Source organism: Aegilops tauschii, chromosome 6, assembly GCF_002575655.3.
Source record: "Aegilops tauschii subsp. strangulata cultivar AL8/78 chromosome 6, Aet v6.0, whole genome shotgun sequence".
NCBI classification, from domain to species: Eukaryota; Viridiplantae; Streptophyta; class Magnoliopsida; order Poales; family Poaceae; genus Aegilops; species Aegilops tauschii.
The window spans coordinates 265,726,036-265,747,701 of record NC_053040.3 but is presented as its reverse complement, the minus strand read 5'-3'; positions in this window follow the sequence as shown (position 1 = coordinate 265,747,701).

Here is a 21,666-nt window from a genome sequence, read left to right as displayed (position 1 = left end):
CCTTTTGCAAGCATGTCTTGAGGAAGAAGATTGTATGAACATTCATGTTTATCTTCAAGACATCATCTTTATGAAGAGAGAAGTTAAGATACAAGGTTGATCAAGACTAAAAGCTAAGAGTGGATTTAAGTTTACCAACAGACAAAGCGTAGAAGATGTACCAAGAGGGATCAAGTGATCCGATGCTATGGTAAGCATTGTCCATTGTGCTTTGTCACTACTGCAGGATGCTGCTAACGCGACACTATGATCAGAGACCCTTCGACGAAACTATGTGCGATGCAATAATCGCAAACGGTGGTGTAAAAATCCCGTCAAAAAAGGTGCAAAACGTTTGTGATGGAGGATGCATCAAACGCGGTTCAGATTTTAGTTGCGTGTTCGATGCAAGGCATACGGTTCAGTTCAATTAACAGTTTGGGATGAGGAGGAACAAAAGAATCGGGCAGCCAGATGAAGGTGTGTGCGATCTACAACATATGGTTCACTCAGATGAACTGTTTGTGATTAGGCAACACAAAAGAAACGGTCAGCCAGATCAAGGTGTGTGCGATATACGGCATGCAGTTCACTCGGATGAACTGTTTACGTTGCGACAAGAGAACAGAAACGGTACAATATATCAAGATGTGTGTGATACGCGGCAAACAGGTCTGTAAACAGAAATGTGTGCGAAGACCGATAATAACATAGACAATTGCTTCTAATAAGACATATGTGATGTGCTCTGTCTACACAACATCTATTGGCCATTGGGGGACGGGCGGTCATCCGGATACACCATAAGGATGCGAAGAGGCATCCTATATCAGCAAGGACTAGATGTTCCACTAGTAGCTCATGTAAGAGAACTCTGAAGTTAAGTGTGCTCGGGCTAGAACAACCATCAGATGAGTGACCGGATGGGAAGTTGTGTTGATGTTAAATTAACTGATAGGATGGGTCATATTTGTCAAATTAAATGACTGGTATGACCCATACCATGAGTTAATTTAACCTCGGGGTCCTTCTTATTTATTTATTTTATTTTTTAACACATGTTAAAGAACGTCTACCACATTACTTTTTGACAGTGTGGGATACGTGGCATACAGTTGATCCATCCGACCTTTTTGTGATGGAATAAGCCGTGTGTGTTGTTGGCAAACGCTTGCTAGTATTCAACCGTTTGTGATTGATGAATTCATCACCGATGGGTTCCCTAGTGTGGTCCGTGTTCATCTGATCATCTTCTACTTCTTGTGCTAGCTCGATGTTCCTTCTATGCTAAGTTTCCATTAATTTGATGGTGTTTTATGAATACGCCACCGTTTCCCGCCATTTCCTCACCTGTTTCCCGCCACCCGGCGATATTGCGCATATACCTAGGCGGCGCACGACGCACGGAGGCGAAACTCGGCCTTCGACGAGGAAAACGAGCAGGCGCCACGGCCCGTTGAGGCTGAGGCGCTCCCCGGCAACGCTATGGACGACGCCGTGATGCGCATCATCGCCAAGGTTGATCAGACCTTTGGCGCATGGCGTTTGAGCGCCGCGGATCAAGATAGGCATGTCAGCACCGACAGGCTGCAGCTCGCCGCACAACATAATCGATGGCGCACCGCAGAGCAAGCTATGCACGTCCACGCCGATAGGCTACGGCTCGCCTCACGGCGAGACCGTTGGAGCGCCGTAGAGCGAGAGGCGCGGCGCGCTGCACAGCAAGAGTGGATCCATCGGTGCCTGCCTGCTGTCCAGACGGTGTCGCAGCTGGGTGCACGTCCCGTCAGTACCCCCATTCCTCGCCAGGAGTGGGCAGAGGCCCTCTGCGCCGTACTCGTAGCAGAGGTCGGCCGCACCGTACTTGCACCGGACGCCTGCCGCGCCATTCGCATGGGTCGCGCCGTTAGCCTTGTCCGTGGCCCGCTCGATGCCAACGCGTTGGTCGTTAGGCTCGACTGCCTCCTTGGCCCAGGTGTCCACCTGGGCGCAGTAGAGGAACATGGCTGTCGCAACCTCGAGCTGGTGATCTCCGATGAAATAGCCAACTTGGAGCTCGAGATCGCGCTCCAGATGTACCGTGAGCGCGTCGACCACTTGGACGAACGCCTGCACGAGTTCAGGCAGAGCCAAGAGCTACGTAGGCAAGGGCTGCTGGTCATGGTCTCATGGACGCGTTTTATTTTGTTGAGTCGTTTCAACGTGGATAGCTATGTATTCACAGCAATCATAGTATTGCTCTGTTTATTCCTCTGTTTCAATGTGTGTACTCTGCTTTCCCTTCTTATATGTTCTGTTTCAATGTGTGTATATACACTTTCCATTCTGTATATGTGGATGATAACAGCTAGGCTCAAATTAGTATACAAAAACAGATAGAAAATGAAATTCATAATATATATATATATTAATTGTTCATTAGTTCATCACAGTATATATATATATATATAATATCATCACATATACGTGATGATACTTAACTACTACGTACAATGCATAAAATTGAAAACGAACAATACTAAAACTAAATCCCTCCTGGGCCAGTATTCCAGTAGCCCCTCGCCAGCAGATCCCTGGTGCGCGGCGTCTTCCCAGTGCGGAGGCACTACTCCGCCTCCTCCGCCTCGCAGCGCTTGACGTACCGATCTGCCTCTTGCTGGCGGACGAGCACAAACGATCTTGCCATTTTGTTGGGCACCCATCGGAGCTCCTCGTCGGTAGAACGCTGGAGCTTATCGGCCCACCTCCACGCAGCGACGAGGCGCCCAGTGAGGGAGTCCTGGATTAAGGGGTCCTCGGGCGTCCGGACTATGGTACGTGGGCCAGACTGATGGGCTGTGAAGATACAAGATCGAAGACTCTCCCGTGTCCGGATGGGACTCTCCTTGGCGTGGAAGGCAAGCTTGGCGCCCTGATATGAAGATTCCTTTCTCTGTAACCGACTTTGTACAAACCTAGTCCCCTCCTATGTCTATATAAACCGGAGGGCTTAGTCCGTAGAGGCAATCATAATCATAGTCATACAGGCTAGACTTTTAGGGTTTTAGCCATTACGATCTTGAGGTAGATCAACTCTTGTAATACTCATATTCATCAAGATCAATCAAGCAGGAAGTAGGGTATTACCTCCATAGAGAGGGCCCAAACCTGGGTAAACATCGTGTCCCCCGTCTCCCGTTAGCATCAACCTTAGACGCACAGTTCGGGACCCCCTACCCGTGATCCGCCGGTTTTGACACTGACATTGGTGCTTTCATTGAGAGTTCCGCTGTGACGTCAAAGACAGGATTGATGGCTCGCCTTGTTATCAAGGACAGTGTCACCTCCGGAGGAGTACTGGCCCCACGCCAAACCCTCCGGCTGGGCGGCTTTACCATGACCGCCCATTCGGCCGTTAAGCCGACGATGACTTCTCGAGTCATCGTAAATCCCCTCTGTGTTGACTCCGAATACTCCAAGCAGATGGATCCGGCGGAGTTGTCGTCTTTGAACGAGCTCCTAGATCGCATCGCCGCCTTGGGGGTCGCTACAGACTACGATCATATTGGGCTTAAACCCGACCAGAGAGAAATTAAACCTCCACCGATCACCCACCAGATAGCGGTAGTAGAGGAGCAAGACGACAACTCTTCCTCTATACTGAGGACGAACTATGTTCGGATCTCCGAGCTCGAAGAGCCGGATACCTGCCTTCAGAAAGATACACCCCGCCCTCCGAACCTAGAATCGGAAAAAGGGCCTGAAAAATAAGTTGATATCTGACAATCCCCAAGTGAAGGGAATCATCGTAGCAATTTCCAAAGGTGGAAGTGATAAGTATGGAGTGTCGAACTCACAAGGAGCTAAAGGTAAGATCAATATTCTCTCAAGCCCTATCTGCCACTAATACGACTCTACGTACACCGAACGTTTGCTTCCAACTAGAAACGAGAAATAAAACTACATTGTGGGTATGAAGAGGATAACTTCGCATGGTATCGGAGAGCTAAAATATAAAAGTAGGTGCTGTTATCATAAAGTTAGAATATATTACTAAATATTATAAATAGCGAGTGTGGAATAATGATGGGTCGGTGTGCGGAATTGTCCTAGGTAATCGTTAACAAGACCGGTGGTCATCATTGCAATTTCATATGAGGGAGAGGCATAAGCTAACATACTTTCTCTTCTTGGATCATATGCACATATGATTGGAACTCTAGCAAGCATCCGCAACTACTAAAGATCATTAAGGTAAAACCCAACCATAGCATTAAAGCATCAAGTCCCCTTTATCCCATACGCAACAATCCCCTTACTCGGGTTTATGCTTCTGTCACTCAAACAACCCACTATAAGCGAATCATAAACGTATTGCAACACCCTACCTCACGCTTGCGCGACACGGAGGGCACCATAGGACAGCACCAAAATAAAACATACAACTCATACCAATCTAGATCATCAATCAACCCAAGGACAAAGGATATCTACTCAAAACATCATAGGATGGCAACACATCATTGGATCATAATATGTGGCATAAAGCACCATGTTCAAGTAGGGATTACAACGGGGTGCGGGAGAGTGGACCACGTAAAAGAGATGAGGATGGTGATGATGATGGTGATGGTGATGAAGACGATCACCGCGCCGATGATTCCCCTCCCGATGGCACTCCGGCGCCACCGAGAGAGAGGAGGAGAGGTTCTCCCCCTTGTGCTTACTCCTCCATGGCCTCCCCCCTAGATGGGGAGAGGTTCTCCCTCTGGTCCTTGGCCTTTATGTTGATGATGGCCCCTCCGGGATCCTCCTCCATGGCCTCCGGTGATGATGGCCCCTTCCGGCAGGGTGCCAGAGAGGGCCTAGATTGATTTCTCGTGGCTACAGAGGCTTGCGGCGGCGGAACTTCCGATCTAGGTTATTTTCTGGGGGTTTATGTATTTATAGGAATTTTTGGCGTTGGTTTCACGTCAGGGGGATCTCCGAGTCGTCCACGAGCCAGCGGCCCACGCCCAGGGGGGTGGGCGCACCCCCCACCCTCGTGGACAGCCCGGGACTCTTCTGTCCCAACTCTTTTGCTCCAGGGGCTTCTTTTGGTCCATAAAAAATCAACAAAAATTGGTACATCAATTGGACTCCGTTTGGTATTCCTTTTCTGTAAAACTCAAAAACAAGGAAAAAACATGAACTGGCACTGGGCTCTAGGTTAATAGGTTAGTCCCAAAAATCATATAAAATAGCATATAAATGCATATAAAACATCTAAGATGGATAATATAATAGCATGAATACTTCGTGAATTATAGATACGTTGGAGACGTATTAGCATCCCCAAGCTTAATTCCTGCTCGTCCTCGAGTAGGTAAATGATAAAAGAAATAATTTATGAAGTGTGAATGCTAGCAGGTGCACAAGTTTAATCAATGATAATTTCAATCACCTTTTGTAGCATCATTATATGTCATAACAGTAGCTCATCTCATAAAACTTTTCATGATCAAGTAACAAGCTATTCACATGTTAAAGTATAGATCATAAACTTTCTTGAAAACTAACAAACAGTGCTCTTTTCGTTTGCCTTCCTCTTCGAAGGCTTGCCCGGCGTGGGCGCCGCTCTCTTTGGAGTTGCCTCTGGTGTAGCATGGCGCGCCGAACGCCTCCCCTTTGGAGCACGAGACAGTGCGGTGGGTAAGGTAGAACAAGGAAGCTCTTTCAGAGGAGATGTCTCCTGATTACTTACGTGTGAGGCAGGGAGAAGACCGGGATAGTCGGTGGTGATGGCCACTTCCGTGCCGTCATAGCTCACCTGGTAGAACACCCCGTCCTCGAGCACCATGAATATGTCCGGATCCTCTTCGAATCCGGGGTCAAGGTCCCGGTTGTGGTCCTCTGGCTGTGGGGCGGGGCTGTGGAGCCCCTTGGTGATCTTTCACCATTTCTGTTACAAATGGACGGATTAATGTTCACGAAAAGTGACTCAGGGAGTGGAATGAGTAGAGTAGTGGGACTGGAACTCACCCAGCTATGAGGATTGTACATGGAAAATCCATCTCTGCGCTTAATACGAATGAATTCGTCTTCCTCCCCTTTGAATAGTTCTGCCAATATTTTGGCCAAAGCGGTGGGGGTGTCCGGACCCTTCCGACCATAGCGGGAGGCGTCAACTTCCCCATTATAGTGCCACATGGGAAGCCCTCTGTATTGGAGTGGCTAAACCCCTCGTACTATGGAAGTCACCATTACCTCGACTATTGATAATCCGGACTGGGAAAGCGTCTTTATCTTGCTCATCAGTTGACGGACTTCCGCACTATCTTCCTCCTCGAGGCTTCGAGGGTGCCAGCTGTGGCGTTTCTTCAACGGAACACTTGTAAATTCGGGAATACCCATTCAGACTGGGTCAGGAAGGGCGACGTACTCGATACAGAACCATTCGGAAGGCCACTCTTCGGATGCCTTCTTCAGCGTGCCAGACAGGTATCCGGTCCCGGCGATGCGCCATACCTCGGCTCCGCCCACTTCAAATATTGATCCCTCTTGGTTACGAGGGACGAGGCAGAATAGCTTCCTCCACAATTCAAAATGGGCCTCAAAACCCAGGAATAACTCGCAAAGAGCAACATAACCCGCGATGTGCAGGATGGAGGCAGGAGTGAAATTGTGCAGTTGAAGGCCATAATACTCCAGAAGTCCTCGGAGGAATGGGTGGATGGGAAATCCAACTCCTCTCAACAAGTGGGGAACGAAGCACACTCGTTACTCCCTGGATGGGTTGGGGAAATTCTCCGCCTGAGCCCTGCCGTTGAAGGAAGTCAATCCTGCTCGAACGGGGACTAGATCCGCGGGGGAAGAAATCCCTGTGTCTGCAGCTTCACTAGCCGACCGTGGGATACAGAACATTTCTCCCAATCGCCTTTTTCGGTGCCGTGGGGACGGGAGGAACAGCTGGGAGCGCTAGCCATGTTGGAATGGTTTCTCCTAGCAAGCTCTGAGGATTCCTCGCTTGATGTGGAATGGATCTGAATATCCCAATCTCTTTAAATAGACGCCTTTCTTACATGGTCAGGGTGATATGTGCAAAAATACCCCGACCTCTCGTATTCGCTCGACACGTGGAAGCTAAGTCATGAAGGCGTGGAAGCTGATGGGCATGACATTCAATGGAAAGTCGAATACTGCTCTTTAAGTCAGGTACTTTGAAGTAATCGGAGGAGGAACCCGCCTAGCAATGTCGAAGACAATCTGCGCGCCGGACACCTCGTCATTGAAGCCTGGTCAGGGGCTACTGAGGGAGTCCTGGATTATGGGGTCCTCGGGCGTCCGGACTATGGTACATGGGCCGGACTGATGGGCTGTGAAGATACGAAGATCGAAGACTCCACCCGTATCCGGATGGGCTGTGAAGATACGAAGAGTTTGTAAAAGTTTTTCTTTATCACTTTCAGTTTGTCAACTGAACTGCTTGAGGAAAAGCAAAGGTTTAAGCTTGGGGGAGTTGATACGTCTCCATCGTATCTAATTTTCCAAACACTTTTGCCCTTGTTTTGGACTCTAACTTGCATGATTTGAATGGAACTAACCCGGACTGACGCTGTTTTCAGCAGAACTGCCATGGTGTTATATTTGTGCAGAAATAAAAGTTCTTGGAATGACCTCAAACTTAACGGAGAATATTTTTGGAATATATAAAAAATATTGGCGAAAGAATCAAGACCAGGGGGCCCACACCTTGTCCACGAGGGTGGGGGCGCGCCTACCCCCCTGGGCGCGCCCCCTGCCTCGTGGGCCCCCTGGTGCTCCACCGACCTCAACTCCCACTCTATATATTCATGTTTGGGGAGAAAAAATTCAGAGAGAAGGATTCATCGCATTTTATGATACGGAGCCGCCGCCAAGCCCTAATATCTCTTGGGAGGGCTGATCTGGAGTCTGTTCGGGGCTCCGGAGAGGGGAATCCGTCGCTGTTGTCATCATCAACCATCCTCCATCACCAATTTCATGATGCTCACCGCCATGCGTGAGTAATTCCATCGTAGGCTTGCTGGACGGTGATGGGTTGGATGAGATTTACCATGTAATTGAGTTAGTTTTGTTAGGGTTTGATCCCTAGTATCCACTATGTTCTGAGATTGATGTTGCTATGACTTTGCTATGCTTAATGCTTGTCACTAGGGCCCAAGTGCCGTGATTTCAGATCTGAACCTATTATGTTTTCATGAATATATGTGAGTTCTTGATCCTATCTTGCAAGTCTATAGTCACCTATTATGTGTTATGATCCGTTAACCCCGAAGTGACAATAATCGGGATACTTACAGGTGATGACCGTAGTTTGAGGAGTTCATTTATTCACTAAGTGTTAATGCTTTGGTCCGGTACTCTATTAAAAGGAGGCCTTAATATCCCTTAGTTTCCAATAGGACCCCGCTGCCATGGGAGGGTAGGACAAAAGATGTCATGCAAGTTCTTTTCCATAAGCACGTATGACTATATTCAGAATACATGCCTACATTACATTGATGAACTGGAGCTAGTTCTGTGTCACCCTATGTTATAACTATTGCATGAGGAATCGCATCCCGCATAATTCTCCATCACCAATCCAATGCCTACGAGCTTTTCACATATTGATCTTTGCTTAGTTACTTTACCGTTGCCACTGTTACAATTACTACAAAATTGCTACTGTTACTTTTATCACCGTTATCGTTACTTCCATACTACTTTGCTACTAAATACTTTGCTGCAGATATTAAGTTATCCAGGTGTGGTTGAATTGACAACTCAGCTGCTAATACTTGAGAATATTCTTTGGCTCCCCTTGTGTCGAATCAATAAATTTGGGTTGAATACTCTACCATCGAAAATTGTCGCGATCCCCTATACTTGTGGGTTATCAAGACTATTTTCTGGAGCCGTTGCCGGGGAGCATAGCTCTATTCTTTGAGTCACTTGGGATTTATATCTACTGATCACTATGAGGAAATTGAAAGACGAGAAAACCAAAATTTATCCCTCAACTACGAGGGGAGGTAAGGAACTGCCATCTAGCTCTACACTTGATTCACCTTCTGTTTTGAGTAAGCTTGCGACACCTAAACCTGATTCTGCTATTAATTCTGATATGTCGCATGTTATTGATGATGCCACTTCTGCTATGCATGATACTTATGATGAAACTACTTCTATGCTTGATACTACTGTGCCACTAGGTGAATATCTTGATGAACAACTTGCTAGGGCTAGAGAGAATGAAATTATTGGAACTGATAATATTGATGAAAGTGATGATGAAGATTCTCCCCCTAGATATGAATTGCCTGTTGTGCCTGACGGTTATGTTATGGATGAAGAAACTGCTAGAGACTTTCTTGCTTGCAATGATAGATATGATCTTAAGAAATTATTAGCTAAGCTTAAAGAAAAATCTTTGAATGCTAGAATGAAATATGACCCTGCTTTTGCTACTTCACCTATCTGTATTTCCGATAAAGATTATGATTTCTCTGTCGATCCTGAGATAATTACTTTGGTTGAATCTGATCCTTTTCATGGTTATGAATCTGAAACTGTTGTGGCACATCTTACTAAATTAAATGATATAGCTACCCTATTCACTAATGATGAGAAAACCCGTTACTACTATATCCTTAAATTATTTCCGTTCTCATTAAAGGGTGATGCTAAAACATGGTTTAATTCTCTTGATCATGGTTGTGTGCGTAGTCCACAGGATATGATTTATTACTTCTCTGCTAAATATTTCCCCGCTCATAAGAAACAAGCTGCTTTAAGGGAAATATATAATTTTGTGCAAATTGAAGAAGAGAGTCTCCCACAGGCTTGGGGGAGTCTTCTCCAATTACTTAATGCTTTGCCTGATCATCCTCTCAAGAAAAATGAAATACTTGATATCTTTTATAATGGACTAACCGATGCTTCCAGAGACCACCTGGATAGTTGTGCTGGTTGTGTTTTCAGGGAAAGAACAGTTGATCAAGCTGAATTGTTATTGAATAATATGGACTAATGAAAATAATTGGACACTTCCTGAACCAACTCCTAAGCCAACTCTGAAGAAAAGGGGTACTATATTTCTTAGTCTTGAAGATATGCAAGAGGCAAAGAAATCTATGAAAGAAAAGGGTATTAACGCTGAAGATGTTAAGAATTTACCACCTATTGAAGAAATACATGGTCTTGATAACCCGACACAGGTAGTAAAGGTAAATTCTCTCTATAGATTTGATGAAGGTGATATTCCTCGTTATAAGTCTGCTAGCCAATGTTTAGATGAGTTTTATAATTTTATTGTTAAACAAAAAAACTTCAATGCTTATGTTGGTAGACAATTGAAACGCAATGCTTATATGATTGAACACTTGAGCGATTATATGTCTAGAATTAAGGGTGAACTTAAACTCATTAGTAAACATGCTTCTATGGTTACCACTCAAGTAGAACAACTGCTTAAAGCTCAAAATGATTTGCTCAATGAATTAAATAATAAGAAAAATGATAATGCTGTTAGAGTTATGACTAGAGGGGGTAAAATGACTCAGGAACCTTTGTATCCTGAAGGTCACCCTAAGAGAATTGAGCAAGATTCTCAGAGAACTAATGTTGATGCACCCAGTCCTTCTAAGAAGAAGAAAAAGAAAAATGATAGGACTTTGCATGCTTCTAGTGAACCTGTTATTGACACACCTGAGAATCCCAATGATATTTCTATTTCTGATGCTGAAACACAATCTGGTGATGAACATGAACCTAGTGATAATGTTAATGATGATGTTTGTATTAATGCTCAACCTAGAAATAACAATGATATAGAGATTGAACCTGCTGTTGATCTTGATAACCCACAATCAAAGAATCAACGTTATGATAAGAGAGACTTTGTTGCTAGGAAGCACGGTAAAGAAAGAGAACCATGGGTTCAGAAACCCATGCCCTTTCCTCCTAAACCATCCAAGAAAAAGCATGATGGGGATTTTGAGCGCTTTGCTGAAATGATTAGACCTATCTTTTTGCGTATGCGTTTGACTGATATGCTTAAAATGAATCCTTATGCTAAGTATATGAAGGATATTGTTACAAATAAAAGAAAGATACCAGAAGCTGAAATTTCCACCATGCTTGCTAATTATACTTTTAAGGGTGGAATACCAAAGAAACTTGGAGATCCAGAAGTACCAACTATACCATGCTCCATTAAAAGAAACTATGTTAAAACTGCTTTATGTGATCTTGGAGCCGGTGTTAGTGTTATGCCTCTCTCTCTCTTTATATCGTAGACTTGATTTGAATAAGTTGACACCTACTGAAATATCTTTGCAAATGGCCGATAAATCAACCGCTATACCTGTCGGTATTTGTGAGGATGTGCCTATTGTGATTGCAAATGTTACTATTTTAACGGACTTTGTTATTCTTGATATTCCCGAGGACGATAATATGTCAATTATCCTTGGTAGACCCTTTTTGAATACTGCAGGGGTTGTTATTGATTGCAACAAAGGCAATGTCACTTTTCATGTTAATGGTAATGAGCATATGGTACACTTTCCGAGGAAACAACCTCAAGCACCACAGTATCAATTCTATTGGAAAAATTTCAACTATTACTATTGGAGGTTTTGAATTTCCTCTCCCTACTGTCAAAAAGTGTCGGAGTAAATGGCCACGGGTAGCCTAACCAACTCCCCCTGGCTCTTCGAAAAATTATCAGGCCATTCAAGCCTTCAAGCATACAAAGCATAGGGCCGCCTTCCCCCGGCCGGCTATCCCCAGGGCCGACTCCCAGAAGCCGGCCATGAAGAAAGCCGGCTCCCAGAAGCCAGCCAAGACTGCACCCACTAAAGACTGTACCCACATAACGACGATATGATGGGGCGTGGCCGCAGTACAGCCCACTACCCCTGAATCCCGGAACAGGCATGGCCACAGGGCACCGTACGGGCCAGCCATCCCCCGTCCGGCGTGGCACTGTAGCCGTGCTGGCCTCGATGTCACCCACGACAGGCACCAGTACGGCCCATAGGCGGCGGGCCCCTTTTGCCAGAGAGACACCCGAAGGCGGCCTGGCCTCCTCTAGTCGGCCAGGGGTGTGGCCGGATCCCAATAGCCAGCTACCTCCCTCCCTCGAAACATGTGCCTCATTAAGGAGACAAGACGAGGTAAGGCTACAGTGAGAGCCCGCAAGGCGGCGACACTGTAGCCACGCTTACCTCAACAAAGCTCTCGTCATCAGAGGCGAGGCAACAGTAACCAGCCGCCGACAAAGCCCCCAAGCGGTAGGGCCGGCCTGTCGGCCAAGAGGCCGGCAGCCGGCGGGACCCACCAGTCGACGGGCCCCAATGACCGGCGGAGAAGCCGGCGTGCATAGACGCTGACGGCTGGGACCCGCGTCCAGCCGGATTACCATTGTACCCCTGGGGGGTAGGCCTATATAAACCCCCCGGGACACCCATGCAAAGGGTTGATCTCATAGAATTCCACACACCACATAGAGAGAAAAGGAGAGCTAGCCTTGCCCTTCTTCTTCCTCTAGCCAAACAGCTCAAGGAGCGCTTGTAGCTACTTGTATTGATCTAGTGATCATGCGGAGACCCCGCAGAGCAGGACTAGGGGTGTTATCTCCACGGAGAGCCCCGAACCTGGGTAAGATTCGCCGGCGTGCATGTCTTCGCCTCATCTCGTTTCCAGGCACCGGCAATGTTTTACTGGCTCCCACAATGATAAGCCATCCGTTGGCATATGTCGCACCTACCACCCGACATTTGGCGCCCACCGTGGGGCCAGGTGCACCGTCGTCCGGAGACCTGTTCTGGACGGGAACCCTTTTCCTCCCCCGCGAGCGCAGCCAGCCTGCTGCGCCCGATGGCGCTTGCCCTGACGCGCGGCTAGGCGTCGACGACGCCTGCGCAGCGAGCTGCCTCGCCGATCTTCTTGGCGAGACTCGCATCTCCGACGAGCCCGCGTCCGACGCAGGCACGGACTGCCCCGAGAGCCGCGTCGTTAGCCTCCTCGACCAGCTTCACGTCTCCAGCGAGCTTGCTGTGGACTTGGAGTCGGTCGGCTCCACTGACCCGATGCTTGTCGACTCCGACACGGCATCGCTCGATGCCTACCCCTCCGATGTGGTAGTCTTCGATGACCCTCTCCCTCGAGCTGACAGCGGCAGCAGCGCTGTCACTGAGGTGCTGGTCACCAGCCACATCGCCGACTCGGGCGAGAACGCCCACGACGCCCTACAAGCGGTGATGCACGACTTATCCGTCCCCATCCCGGCTGACGCCGACGCCGAGACCCTGGAGGCACGCCGCCTCGCCCTCATCGCGGAGGGCCAGAAGATAGCCTCCATGAGACGCCTCACTGAGGCTCACCAGCGCGAAGTTGACCGCGCCGCCTTTGGTATGCCGCCGCATGGCGGGCCGAGCCGAGCCGGCCTCGTCAAGAAGCGCGGCGCGGCCATCGCCAGCATGCTGGGGGCAGACCGCCCCGTCTACGCCACACGGCTCGAGAATCTGCGAGCTGCTCAGGCGGCCACAGAAGAGCTGAATGGGCTGGGGGCTGATGAGCTCCTCTACATGACAAGGCGCATCCAGCAGCTGATCGACGCGGCCGCAGAACGGCATGAAGCCGGCTCCCGCGCTGAGAGTCCTTCCCCACGCCGAGAGCACGCCGCGACATCCCGGTCGCCGACTGCGAGCGGCGCCCGCGCAAGGAAAGACAAGGAGCCGGCTGCTAGCCGCAGCCGGACTCGAATCACCATCGAGCGCAACGTGGAAGGCCGCCCTCGGGCAGTGGAGCGCCAAGGCAATCCGCCTCCTCCCCCGCCTCATGGGGAGAGACATCCCACCCCTCCGCCTGTCACACATCCGACTCTCGGTGGCCGACTAGGCCACCGCGAAGGAGTCGGCGAGAACGACGCCCGCCACCGGATCGACCGCCTAGCTCGGTCCCTGGGGCTAGAAGAAGAAGACGATGTCGTCCCGCCATGCTTTGGCCCCCGCATCCGCGATGAGCCCTTCCCCAAAGGGTTCTCGCTCCCCAGAGACACGCCCAAGTACAACGGCTCTGTGAAGCCAGAAGATTGGCTCATCGACTACTCTACTGCTGTCAGCATAGTGAACGGAAACAGGCGCGTAGCCGTGAAGTGCGTCCCTCTCATGCTGCAAGGAACGGCACGCACTTGGCTCAACAGCCTCAAGCCCTTCAGCATCAACAGCTGGCTGGACTTCACGGAAGTCTTCGTCCGCAACTTCACCAGCACGTACAAGCGGCCTCCCAAGCCCAGCCAGCTCTCCTTATGCGTCCAAGGGCCCAGCGAGTCAACCCGCGACTACCTCACGTGGTGGGCCGAGCTCCGCAACTCCTGCGAGGGGGTGCACGAGGTTCAAGCCATCGAATACTTCACCGCCGGGTGCTGAGAGGGCACCCTCCTCAAGCACCGACTCCTCTGCGACGAGCCGGCTACCCTCGACGAGCTGCTGGTCATTGCAGACAAGTACGCCACGGCCGACTCCCCGATGAAGACCGAGCTCCGAGTCGACGCCTCTGGAAAGGTGCTCGCTCCGGCTCCTAAGGCACCGGCTGGCGACCCCAATCGGTGCCCCTACCAGAACGACCACAAGCGCAAGGCCCCTATGCCGCCTTCCACCAGCCGGCAGGTGGCCACAGTCGAAGATGAGCAGCCCGAAGAGCGGCTCGCTCCCAAGAAGAAGGGCGGCAGGCCGGCTTGGCAGCCGGCCTTCTCCTACGAGCAGACTCTCGATGCCCCCTGCAAGTTCCACAACGGCGCGAAGCCGTCCAACCACACGACCCGAAAGTGCCACTGGCTCACCCGGATCTCCAAGGGCGAGGGGCTCGTGCCGCCTCCGCCTCCCGGCCCGCCGCCTCCAGCCCCCTAGCAGCCGGCTGCTCAACCAGCAGTCGGAGCCGTTCAAGATGAGTTCCTTGATGAACAAGCCGCCTACATCGTCTTCACAAGCCAGGTTGAAGACAAGCGCAGCCGGCACCGACAGCACCAAGAGGTCAACGCAGTCGCCTCCAGCAACCCCGAGTTCATGCATTGGTCTGAAAGGCCTATCAACTGGAGCCGAGCCGATCACCCAGAGGTGATGCCGTCCCCTGGCTCCTATGCATTGGTATTGGATGTCACCCTCGCAACAGAGAGGCGGGCTGCCCGATTCTCCCGCATTCTGATTGATGGCGGAAGCAGTATCAACATACTGTACCGTGATACCATGGAGAAGTTGAACCTCAAGGCGAAGCAGCTCATGCCAAGCCGGACCGTGTTCCATGGCATCATACCCGGCCTGTCCTGTTCCCCGATCGGCAAGATCAAGATGGATGTTCTCTTCGGAGACAAGGATCACTTTCGCCAAGAAGCAATCTGGTTCGAGGTAGTGGATCTGAAAAGCCCTTACCACGCCTTGCTTGGCCGACCTGCTCTGGCCAAGTTCATGGTTGTGCCCCACTACGCCTACCTGAAGATGAAGATGCCGAGCTCGAAGGGGATCATCACTGTAGCCGGCGACTACAAGAAGTCCATCGAGTGCGCTGCAGCCAGCAGCCGGCTGGCCGAGTCCCTCGTAGTGGCAGAAGAGAAGAAGATGCTGGAGCGAGTTGTGGCCATGGCCGGCAAGCAGCCGGCCTTGTCCCCCAACCCCAAGGAATATGATGCGCAGGGCTCCTTCCAGCCGGCCAAGGAGACGAAGAAGATACCTCTGGACCCGGAGAACCCGGAGAGGTTTGCAGTCATTGGTGCAAACCTGGACAGCAAATAGGAAGGCGAGCTCGTCGACTTCCTCTGTGAGAATCGAGACATCTTTGCATGGTCCCCAAAGGACATGCCGGGTGTTCCGAAGGATTTCGCCGAGCACAAGTTACACGTCCGAGCGGACACGAGGCCGGTCAAGCAGCCTCTCCGCCGACTGTCAGAAGAGAAAAGAAGAATCGTAGGAGAAGAGATAGCCCGGCTCTTTGCCGCCGGCTTTATTATGGAAGCGTTTTTCCCAGAGTGGCTTGCCAACCCAGTCTTGGTGTTGAAGAAGAACAACAAATGGCGTATGTGTATAGACTACACCAGCCTCAACAAGGCCTGCCCCAAAGATCCGTTTGCTCTGCCGCGGATTGATCAAGTAATAGACTCCACAGCCGGATGCGAGCTGTTGAGTTTCTTGGATGCCTACTCAGGATACCACCAGATTAAGTTAGACCCAGCAGACCGCCTGAAGACCGCCTTCATCACACCATTCGGAGCTTTCTGTTACCTGACTATGACATTCGTCTTGAGGAATGCCGGTGCCACTTTTCAGCGTTGCATGCAGAAATGCCTCCTCAAGCAACTAGGCAGAAATGCCCACGTCTACGTAGCCGATATTGTGGTGAAGACAGAGAAGCGCGGCACCCTGCTGGAAGACCTCAAAGAAACATTTGCCAACTTGCACCGATTCTAGATCAAGCTCAACCCCGAGAAATGCGTGTTCGGAGTACCAGCCGGCCAACTTCTAGGCTTTCTGGTCTCCGAACACGGCATTGAGTACAACCCTGTGAAGATCAAAGCCATTGAAAGAATGGAGATTCCCACCAAGTTGCGAGACGTGCAGAAGTTCACTGGGTGTCTGGCCTCCCTAAACCGCTTTATCAGCCGGCTAGGAGAGAAGGCTCTCCCCCTGTACCGACTCATGAAGAAATCCACTCATTTCGAGTGGAATGACCAAGCAGACCAAGCCTTCCATGAGTTGAAGAAGATGCTGACCACTCCACCTGTCCTGGCAGCGCCGACTGAGAAGGAGCCCATGCTCCTCTACATTGCCGCAACTAGCCGAGTGGTCAGTACAGTCATCGTGGTTCAGCGCCCAGAAGAAGGCCGAGCCCAGCTAGTCCAGAGGCCGGTGTATTATCTAAGCGAAGTACTGTCCAGCTCAAAGCAAAACTACCCACACTACCAGAAGATGTGCTATGGAGTGTACTTCGCCGCCAAGAAGCTGAAGCCCTACTTTCAAGAGCATCCCATCACGGTCGTATGCACCGCCCCGCTTGCCGATATCATATGCAGCTGGGATGCATCCGGCCGGGTGGCTAAATGGGCCATTACGCTGGCGCCTTACACAATCTTCTACCAGCCCCGCACCGCCATCAAGTCCCAAGCATTGGCCGACTTCCTCGTCGACTGGGCCGAGACCCAGTACCTACCGCCGGCTCCTGACTCTACTCATTGGCGGATGCACTTCGACGGGTCCAAGATGCGCACCGGCTTGGGAGCCGGCATCGTCCTCACCTCTCCCAAAGGCGACAAGCTCAGATACACGTTGCAAATCCACTTTGCCGCCTCGAACAACGTGGCTGAATATGAGGCGCTCATACACGGGCTCCGGCTAGCCAAAGAGCTCGGCATACGCCGGATCCTGTGTTATGGCGACTCAGACTTGGTGGTCCAGCAGTCATCTGGCGACTGGGACGCCAAGGATGCAAACATGGCGAGCTATCGATTCCTCGTCCAGCAGATCAGTGGGTACTTCGAAGGGTGCGAGTTCCCTCACGTACCACGGGCCGACAACGACCAAGCAGATGCCTTGGTACGAATCGGCTCCGCCCGACAGGCTATACCAACCGGTGTCTCTCTCCAGCGCCTCCTCAAACCGTCTATCAAGCCGTCTCCAGAGTCGGACTCTATCTTCGCACCGCCTGCCCCCGATGCAGCCGGACCCGACTGGAGGAACCCAGCAGGCGGCTCTGGGACTTCGACAAGCGGCCCGGGGACTGTCGTAGTCGCACCCGGCTCAGGGACTTCAGAACCCGGCCCGGGGACTGCAGCAGTCGGCCCGGGGGCTGCAGCGACACAAGAAGCGGTGGCCGACTCCAACTCTCCACCACCCAACCCACCCACCCGAGTCACAGTGGCCGTACTAACAGTAGAAGAAGTCACAGCTCCATCATGGGCCCAGCCCATCCTCAACTTCCTAGTCAACAGAGAGCTGCCGACTGATGAGATCTCGGCAAGACTAGTGCAACGCCGAGCCGGAGCATATGCAATAATAAACAGAGAACTTGTCAAGCGCAGCGTCACTGGAGTCTTCCAGCGCTGCGTCGAGCCCGAGAAGGGTGTAGCAATCCTCAAGGATATCCACCAAGGCGAATGCGGCCACCACGCAGCCTCAAGATCACTTGTGGCCAAAGCTTTCCGCCATGGTTTCTTCTGGCCGACTGCTTTGGAAGATGCCAAAGAGATAGTCAAATGCTGCAAAGGATGCCAAGTCTTCAGTTCCAAGCAACACCTGCCGGCTTCTGCACTCAAGACCATCCCCCTCACCTGGCCCTTTGCCGTCTGGGGGCTGGACATGGTGGGCCCATTCAAGACAGCCCGTGGCGGCTTGACACATCTGCTTGTCGCCGTGGACAAATTTACCAAGTGGATCGAAGCGAAGCCGATCAAGAAGCTGAACGGGCCGACTGCCGTGACATTCATTGCCGACATCACTACTCAGTATGGCGTGCCGCACAGCATCATCACCAACAACGGCACAAACTTTGCCAAGGGAGCACTGGCACGTTTCTGCGCGACACAGGGCATCCGACTGGACTTAGCGTCCATTGCCCACCTGCAGTCAAACGGCCAGGTCGAGCGAGCAAACGGCCTCATCCTCTCCGGCATCAAGCCCCGACTGGTCATACCACTGGAGCGCTCGGCCGGCTGCTGGCTCGACGAGCTGCCGGCTGTCCTCTGGAGTCTGCATACTACCCCAAACAAGTCAACCGGCTTCACTCCGTTCTTCCTTGTGTATGGTGCCGAGGCTATCATCCCAACTGACATCGAGTTCGACTCACCTCGGGTCACCATGTACACGGAGGCGGAGGCCAAGGAAGCACGAGAAGACGGCGTCGACCTGCTGGAAGAAGGCCGGCTGTTAGCACTCAGCCGGTCCGCCATCTACCAGCAGGGTTTGCGCTGTTACCACAACCGAAAGGTCAAGCCAAGATCCTTCCAAGAGGGCGACCTTGTGCTCCGGCTGATCCAGCGAACAGCCGGCCAGCACAAGCTCTCGGCCCCTTGGGAAGACCCTTTCGTCGTCAGCAAAGCACTAGGCAACGACTCCTACTACCTGATCAACGCACAGAAGCCAAGAGCACGCAAGAGGGATGATTCCGGCAAGGAGTCGGAACGACCATGGAACGCAAACCTCCTGAGAAGATTTTACAGTTGAAAGCAGTATGTATTATGCTACCATTTTTTTATTAAATATGAGACAAACGGGCACCCCGAGGCGCACTCGGGGACTGCCCTCCTTTATCTATGAATGACGAGTGTCATACTCATGAATGTATTATTACATTTGATTTTCTATCTGGCACCGGGTTCGACTAGTCGGCCCGGGGACTGGCCGCCTTAAGTTATATTAGAAGTTCTACCTGAAGTCAGACAAGTAGTGTGCCGGCACCCGAGCCCTCTCTTGTTGAAAGTCGCAGCTCGAAGAACCGACTGTCCGACTGGCAAGAGCCAAAGGCAGAAAGGATGCACACACGAAAAACGGCTAAGGACTAACGAACTTATATAACGCAAAGACGGCCTCCAACCACGCCTACCGGCTGTCAAAACAGCCGGCTGGCCGGCCTCCCAGTCACTTCGCTATAATCCAACAAAGCTAGAGCACTTGCCCTCCCAACTGGCCAAGCACTTCTCCAGCCACAGATTGCAGAGCAGCTGTCCGGCTGGGAAGGCGGCAACCAAGGGAGGGCGGCAAAGGAAACAGCCGAAGGATGAAAAGCAAAGAACAAGGGAAAGCCAAACGCATGCATAATTATATTTACACATAAGGCCCCCAACAGGCCGGCAGTCAATATAGTTCGAATACACCCCCAGTGGGTGGAATTGTGCAAACTTAACAAAAAACTGTTCCAAGAGTAGTAAAACAGGAAAATAGAGGCAGCAGACTAGACTAAGGGCGCAGCAGGGGAGCCGGGCTGGTCGGTGGAGACGGCGCCGCCGGCTGGAGGAGTGGCCGACTGGCGGGTCTCGGCTTGATCATCGCCGGCTGCAGGCGGTGCACCCGTGCGTGCCTTGTTGCTGGAGGCACGGTCAAGCTGAGGCTGACCGGCCGCTCCACCATCTGGCGCGGCGTCTTCACCCTCCTCCTCCTCCTCACCCTCGTCGCTGGAGTCGATCTCCTCCGCCGAGTCCTTGCCATCTGCCGGGTTCAGCCCGAACCACTCTTCCGGCTGGGCAACGCCGTTGTCGTCCACCTCAGGAGCGAAGGCGCTGGTGTCGGTGTAGTCGGCAATGGCCGAAGCCCGCTGGATGATAGCCGGCCGCGCCGGCTCCAGCTCTGTGTCGGCCTCCTGCCGCCAGGTGGCCAGCTGGTCCAGACTCAGCTCGGGATACCAGGCCTTGAACTCCAGCGCCCGCCTGGCGCCGGACCGAGCCGCGGAAGCCTTCCAGGCCTCGAAGCGGCCGACCGCCACCTCCAACCAGTCGGCAGTCCAACTGGGGGTGCGGGGAATCACCTCACCAGGCCAGAGAGTGGTCAACACCTGCGCCCCAACGCGCTGAAGCCGGCGGAGCATGCGGTGAGCCGGCTGGAGGCGGGCTTGAATCGCCAAGAGCTGCTGCTCCAGCGACCGGCGAGCGTCCGGCGCGATCTCGGCGCCAGCCTGCCTTTGTGCCTCGCGGTGGGCCTCGACGACCTGGTTGGCGGCAGTAGAGTAGCCAGGGAAGTACTCTGCGCAAGAAAGAAAGAGAGAAAATAAAAGCACCAAGTCAGAAAATGAGCCAAAAGGCAAGCGGCAAGCAAGGACGAAGAAGAGAGCGGCCTACCGTCAACCAAGTCTTCGATCTGGCCATAGCCGTTGATCAGCGACTGCCTCGCTTCGGCCCAGCTTGCCGCCTCTGTCTCATATTCGGCTTGGAGGGTGGCCTCGCTGTCCTGCACCACCTTCAGGGCCACCTTATGGCTCTTCTCCTGGTCGGCCAACCTCTTGGCCAGGCGGTCACGCTCCTGGGCCAAGGCCTCAAATTCGGCCTCCTTAGCGCAGAGGGCGGTCTGAGTCCCACCCAGCTGCTCCCTCAGTCTGGCGTTGGCTGCTGCAGGCAGGGTAGAAAAGAAAGAAGCAATAAGGAAAAAGTCGTCAAGGAAGATCCGAGCCGACTGCTCAGCAGTCAGCCCGAATCTCGGGGACTACACCCAATGGGTGCGCTGACGCGCCCCCACGTGAGATAAAGGACGAAGCACTTACCCCCGGCTCTCAGATAGGTCAGCATTCTTCTGGGTCAGCTCCCGAGCCTGGAAGTTGAAGGCAGCCGCGCGGAGGTTGTGGTAGTCCTGCAAGTCAGGCAGAGGAGCGAATGAGAACAAGATAGCAAAACAAAGCCCGCTAAGAAGTTCCAAGCCGCTTGCTCAGCAGCCGACTCGGAACTCAGGGACTACACCCAGTGGGTGCGCTGACGTGCCCCACGGAAGAAACCAAGATCAAAAAAGCAAAAATAGGAAGACTAACCCGAATGGCCGCTCGCGTCGCAAGGAACTCGTCGTTGTATTTCCTCAGCGCCGAAGCCTGGGACTGAAGCCGGTTCCGGACGTCCTGCGCCGCCACGTTCACCACGGCCGACCCTCCACCCGGCGTCCACCCCGAGCTAGCGCTGGCAGCCTCCACATCCCGGGCCGATGAGCCGGAGCCCGCGGCCTTCTGCGGGTCCGATGC